We start from the raw sequence: 7,123 nt of genomic DNA, 5'->3' as shown, positions 1-7,123 counted from the left end.
TGTCAGCATGTTATCCACAATAGTAGACAACTTTTGAACTTTCAATGAAAATAACTCCTACTGAAGGAATTATCGCTCCAAATATGTCTCCAACTATGCCAGAATATGATGTAACTCTGTCACTTAATTTACTCAAATTCTCTAGTTGAAATATCTTTGGGAAAACTATTCCCAAGTAACATGTGCCATACCATCCTCTTGGAAGACGGTAATAAGCATTTGCTCCACAGATGTAATAAACTCCTGGAATTGACGGATCCTGTCCATTCAAAATGAATGTCCATTTACTCTGAAACAAAAACACTTGTCAGCATTCACTTGTTCCCACAAACAAAGTATTTGTTTTAGATTTAGGCCTATATGCACAAAGCTTTCCTACGTGTTCCACATCTAAAGCTAACCTGTCTTTACCTCACAAAATGCATGATCATTTCTAAATGTCCTTTTCTCTAAGCACTTTTCTAATTCCTCCTTTAATGCTTTTCTCCTGTCATCTGTCTGATCTAAGAAGCTCTTTTCTATAGGTGTAAGTAAGCATGTCATGTTATTTCTTTGTGTGTAAGCTGTGCCAAATGTCAATGTAGGTTCAAAGAATCCTCTCACTAATTCTATAATGTTCTCCTTAGCTGTTCCACTCAGATACTTAAGTATAGGGACAAACGAAAACACAACGTCATAATTGGAATAGAAATACTGAATGTATTCCTGGTTATAGAATCTTGTTAGTAACAGACTACAACTTATTCCGTAAGTAAGGGGCAAACTATGATAGGCAACACCTTCCTCCACTGATGAAGGAATCTGCGTGCAAACATAACAAGCTCTCGCATCCATCGTCTCAACATACTCAATAAGTGATAGAAAACATTAGAAGAAAGTTCTCCTTGACCATTATCTATGTGCAGATATTTCTCATCTGACTTAAACTTCTCTACTTCTTTGAGTGTAGTAGTTGTCTCTAAAGCTGAGGTATAGTTGGCCTTACTCTTGTCAAAAACAGTCTTCCCCACAATCAACACCAGACACAATATCATGCATACAATTGCCAAACCATTAAATATATAGTTACAGCACCTATTCTTCCTACCCTGCTGGCTAAGGTTACTCATGACCTGTAAAGAATCAGAAAGCAGAAGAGAAAGAATAATAACTATGCAACAAAAATCAAAAACAAATCTTCAATCTTCTTTAGCAGTTATTTACAGCTTTCAGTATTCCTTCCAGGATTTTCTTGCCAAAATCGGTTTAGTAGCTTATCAAAATTTAAGTTATCAAAAAGTATTTTCCGGTTACTTTCAATAGTCTCTTTCTTGCACTTTCCTCAGTTTACAGTTCTCAACAGTTTAGTTCATTGATTTCATTCAAGTGCCAAAATATTGACCTGGAATGTCTTGATCAAAGCAAAAAGACAAAAATTCACTCTTCCATTCACTTGTTGTTGCATATGCCCATTCAGGACCAGTGTACCTTTGACTTGCAATTCTCTTTCTTTTCAATCTTCTAGCTCCATTTAATTTTCCATCGCTCAAATCTTTCCTTGTCGTGTCTATTTCTTATTCAATTGTTGTCAATGATATTGCTTCTTTTTTCTTTGCTTGCGACTTCTGCCACTTATCGCCATGCAGTGGACCTTTTGTTAATGGTCTTTTCAGTGTCGGACTTGTAATTTCTCCTCATTCTGCAGGATTTTCTCTTGATGGACCTGCAACTGGTTCAGGAGTGAGATCACATTGGCTTTGATCTGCCTCAACTCCTTGCCCCCAGGGTTGTGTTTGTTCTGTTTGTCTTCTTCTGGGAGAGCCCTCCTCTGACTAGACTCTCCTTCTACCTCAGTTGAGGTTGGTTCACTGTCACCCTCCTGTAGGTTTTCTCCTTTGTCTTTTACAGGAGTGTTTGCACCAGATGCTGTTTGCTCAGATTCAGTCTGTGATTCTGCTTCTCCCCTCTCCAATTCTAGAGTTGGTCAGGATCTTGTTGGTCTCTCAAAAACTCTTCTTCATTGTCCAACGGACATGGTACTGTCCTCGTATGACATGCATGGATCCAGATCGGAACTCCAGCACACTTCCCAGCTGTAGTAGTGATCAGCACTACTTGGTAAGGTCTCTTCCGCCAAGGCTCCAAACACGTCTTCTCACGTGCTTTCTGATCAGAACACAATCACCTGCTCTCAGGTTGTGTCTTTGATCTCGAGACGGTTGCAGTGTGGTAGCTTCCACCTGATGAGATTAAGAGCGGACCACATCAGCCAGACCTTTGCAGTAATCCAACACCATATCATCTATTATGTTCACAAGAGCATTTGCAGGAACCGCTGGCAACCTCATTGCTCTGCCCATGAGAATCTCATGCAGTGGCAGTCCTGTCTTCCTGTTGAGTGTGTTCCTCATTGTCATCAGAACTAACGCAGTGTGTTGGGCCATTTCAGATTCATGGACGCACACATTTTTGCTATTCTTGATTTCAAAGTACCATTCATCTGTTCCACGAGTCCTGACGCTTCAGGGCAGTAGCTACAATGCAACTTCTGCTCAATTTTTAAGGTGGACATAGTAATTTAATTACTTCATTGTTGAAGTGACTTGCTCTATCTGATTCTAAAGAGACCAGAAACCCAAACCATTGTATCAGTTCCCTAAGCAGTAACTTTGCTACTGTAAGGCTGTCATATCTTCATTTAGGGTAAGCTTCAATCCAATGGTTAAAGATGCAGACAATCACCAACGCATTTCTCAATCCTCCACATAGAGGCACCTCAATGAAATCCATCTGCATTCTGCTGAATGAACCTCCTGTTCTTCCAATGTGGCTCAAATTGACCACTGTCCCTTTACCCACATTCATTTGGTGACAAATGACGCAACAATGGCAAACTGCTTCGTTTACCTGTCTAAACTTTGGATTGAATCAATAATCTTTGAACACTCAAATCATAGCATCCCTCCCAACACGTGATTGACCATGATAATATCTAGCCATTTGAGTCAGCAAACTATTAAGCAAGACTACACTTCCTTCCTCTGAAACCCACACGTCATTTTCACGTTGGACATACTTCAATTTAATCCAAGTCTTTTTCTCATCCCTTTTAACATTATCCTGCAATGCTTTCAATTCTTCTAAGTTATTTATGACATGCAATGCATAACTTAGGCACATCTCGCCTTCATCAAATAACAATTCCCATTTATCTTTTAACAATATACAGTTCAATGCACAAAACCGTGTGACTTGATCCGCATATCCATTTCCCATTGACACAAAATCTTGTGATTTCAGGTGTGCACTGTATTTAACCACGACAATCTTCTCGAGCATTTGAATAGCTTGTACCAATTCATGAATCCTTTCACAATTTCTGACTGGTGAACCAGAAAAGGTCAAGAAACTTCTCTTTGACCACAGCTGGCCAAAATCATGGACTATTCCAAATCCATACTAGCTGTCCGTATAGATGGTAACCTTAAGCTGTGCAGGAACATGGCATGCTGTAGTAAGTGCTACCAATTCCACCACTTTTGCAGAATATACTCCTCAAAGCCAAAATGCTTCAAGTATACCTGAAATTGTGCATTCAGCATATCCTGATCTCAGTGTTCCCATGTTGTCTCTTAAACAGAAGCCTTCAAGAAAAATAATTTGGTCATTTTCCTCCAGTCCGGTATCTCTAATATCAGGTCTCGGTTTTGTGCCCAGATCAGTTATTTTGAGACAATCATGTTCAACTTCTTTCAATTTGTCAATTTCAACATTTTCTTTTGGGAGTAAGGTTGCTGGGTTAAGCACTGCACTCCTTTACAATTACACATTTGGGGACCCCAGGATGACCGTTTCATAACGAATCAACCTGGCACCTGTAAGGTACTGCATTTTGGTTTGTGTGAGTAAAACTTCAATGGAGTGAGGGACCATGACCGTTAAAGGATGCCTCATCACAATGCTCTCAATCCAACTGCAGTTCCTAAGGGCAGACAGCATGGTAAAGCTGCTGCAACTGGGTCCAAAGTAGCTGAAAAATATGCTACAGGGCAGGTTACACCACCATGGACATCAGTCAAGACAGACAAAGAACATGCATCTCGCTCATGACAAAATAACATAAAGAGGTTTGTGTAGTCAGGCATTCCCAAAGCTGGGGCTATGCATAGACTTTCTCTCAACTCCGAAAATGCTTTCATACAAGCTTGATCTAACACTAAGGGATCAGTAACTTTGTTGTGAGTCAGCTTATGCAGTAGCTTCGAAGTGACTGAAAAGTTGGGAATCCACTGTTGACAAAAGCTTACCATTCCTAAAAACATCCTGACATCTCTCTGTGTGGCTGGGGGATTCATCTGCAATATTGCTGTGACCCCGTTCTCTGGATATCTTTCTAGTTCCTTTCTCAATTAGGTGACCCAAATATTTCACTTCTTTCTGACAGTACTGTAATTTCGCTGGGGACATTTTATGACCATTCTTCCCTAAATGATTCAGTAAGGCAATAGTATCATACTCTTGTGCTTCTCTTGTCTTTGATGAGACTAACAAATCATCAATGTAGTGAACCAATGTTGACTAGAAAGGCATTTCCAATGACTCCAAATTATTTTTCAAGATCTGGTTGAAAATGGAAGGTGACTATGAAAACTCTTGAGGAATTCTACACCAACAGTAGACTCGATCCAAAAATTTGAAACAGAAAAGAAATTCACTATCCTCATTAAGATGTACAGAAAAGAATGCTTGTGACAGGTCTATAATGCATTCAGCATTGCATGGGTCTGAAACAAAATCACTGCTGGATTTGCCACTACAAGGCAACATTTAATCACAATGTCATTTACTTTTCTCAAATCCTGAACAATTTTAAATTTCCCACAGGGCTTTCATAATCCCATTATCAGTGAACTACATGGACTGCTCAATTCTTCTTTCACAATTCTTTGGTTTACAAACTCTGCAATTATGGGTGCAGTCCCTTTAATTTTTATCTTGCGTCATGTGACACTGAGGAATCTGGGGAAAAATTGTGTTTGGCTTGACTGGGAACTTAACTGGCTCAACTCCTTTTATTAGACCAATGTATTTTCCTGTAAAATCCCACACTTTCAACTTAACTGTTCCCTGTAAATCGAAAGGAAGATCTCTCACTGTGAAATCCGAAAGAAGCTAATCAAAGGGTACTCCTCGTTTACTGCCTCACAATCTGTATCTGGAATCGGGCCATCTTCATCATCACTGTTTTTTGGAATTTCAATTCCATCATTTGAGCAAGTAATTGAACATCTGCTTTTACACAACAAGTCCCTTCCTAGTAAGGATACCGGACTTGGGTCACAAATTACGAATTTCTGTAATCCTTTAAAGTTGCCAATTTTAACTTTAACTGGTTTTGTATTTGGGCTGGTCAAATACTGATTTGCGACTCCGACAATCTGGACTGTTTGACCAAAAAGGGGCAAGTTTAGGACTTCTGCAGTTCTTACTGCAGAGCGTGTAGCTCCTGTGTCAACCAAGAATGAAACTTTATGACCCATTACTTTTCCCTTTACATATGGACCTTTCTGATCTACCTTAAGGGAAGCTGCCAACACACATTCTTTTTCATCCGAACTCTCATTCACCCAATCATTGTTTATTCCATTCTCACTGTGTAACGATAATTGGTATGCGATTATTACTCTGATTAAAACTTCGACCTGTGATCTGCTGTGGAAGCATCACATGCTGCTGCTCCATTGGGGCTTGCCGTATTTGAATTTGGTGTCTAGGTACCATTTGAACTTGCAATTGCATTGACTGTGACTGGGGCATCTGCAAACGTGGCATTTGTACCTCATGAATGAGCTGAAAACCTTGCATCTGATTCACATTGCTTTAAAAATTTGGAGTATGACCTTTCATTCTCGGTCCTCTCATGTTTTGAAAATAATTGATATTGCACATTTGCTGAACAACACCTTCTTGATCTAACATGGACACTCCTGCTTCCAATGTCTGAGCCCTCCACAAGCGTGACGTGGGAACAATCTCTTCATTCCTTGCACATCATTCTGAACCACCACAGTATTCAAATCAGGCCTACGATTCCCATTTCCAATTCCTCCATGGCCTCTACCTCTTGCTTGATTTTGAAACACCATGTTTCCCTGCTGCTGTTGTGGAAATCTTCCCTGCATTACTGTTTGTACTGCTTTAATCTGCATCACCATTGCCTTTTCTTTCAACTTTCTCTGCTTCAACTCAATCTCGTCACTACAGTACTTTGCATACTGCAATACCTCATCAATCGGCTTTGCTTGCCAGCAAATCAAATGACTCTTAATCATCTGGCTAATTTCAGGTCTCAATCCTTCAACAAATCTGAACACAAAATGAATCATGTCTTTCGGCTCAATTGTCTCTGTACCACTGTAATGTTTGAACGCCTCCAACAATCTCTCTTAATAGGCATTTATTGACTCTTTCGCTTCCTGGGCTGTCCTGTCTATTCTCTGCCAGTCAATATTCTTGGGCGAAATTCTCGTTTTCAAAAATTCAATCACCTTATAGTAATTCTTCATTATGTCACAGGATATTGCACCTGTTGCTGGATCTCTCTGAGGTTCTCTTGTCGGCTCCTTTTGCATTCAACCCATAAATCTGCTGGAACTACTATCTCTAACAGGGTGTTCAAATCCTCCCACAGGCATTTTGCGAGTTTCACAAACCTGTCTGTCTGCAGATACCATTCCACTGGCTTCTCTCTAAACCTGGGATAATCATTTGTAAATGACAGAATGTTGCTTCTGCTCCAAGGGACATGGCCAAACTTCCCTCTTGTAATCTCTCTCATTTGTAGACTTTTCACTCGGTCCTCAACCTACTGCACATTTGCTTTAAGATTTGCAGAATCCCCTTTCTTCTTGTCTCTTTTCTTCACCCATCTACCTTACCATTTGTCTAACGTTCCCCGTGTTTGAATGCTCTGTATTAATTTCCTACAGTGTATTTTTATTCCTGGTATTATCATGTTCTCAAAATCTTTTGAGTCAAAATATAATCTGTAACTCCTCCTCAAGTGCTTCTTCCTCTCAATCTCTATGTCCTATTCTCTGCTCTGTCTGCTAATTTCTGATGCACTATTCCTGCCTTTTTAGTA

This window comes from Pleurodeles waltl, chromosome 5 (assembly GCF_031143425.1).
Source record: "Pleurodeles waltl isolate 20211129_DDA chromosome 5, aPleWal1.hap1.20221129, whole genome shotgun sequence".
Lineage (NCBI taxonomy): Eukaryota > Metazoa > Chordata > Amphibia > Caudata > Salamandridae > Pleurodeles > Pleurodeles waltl.
The sequence above is the reverse complement of the archived record's forward strand: the minus strand, read 5'-3'. Positions refer to the sequence as shown.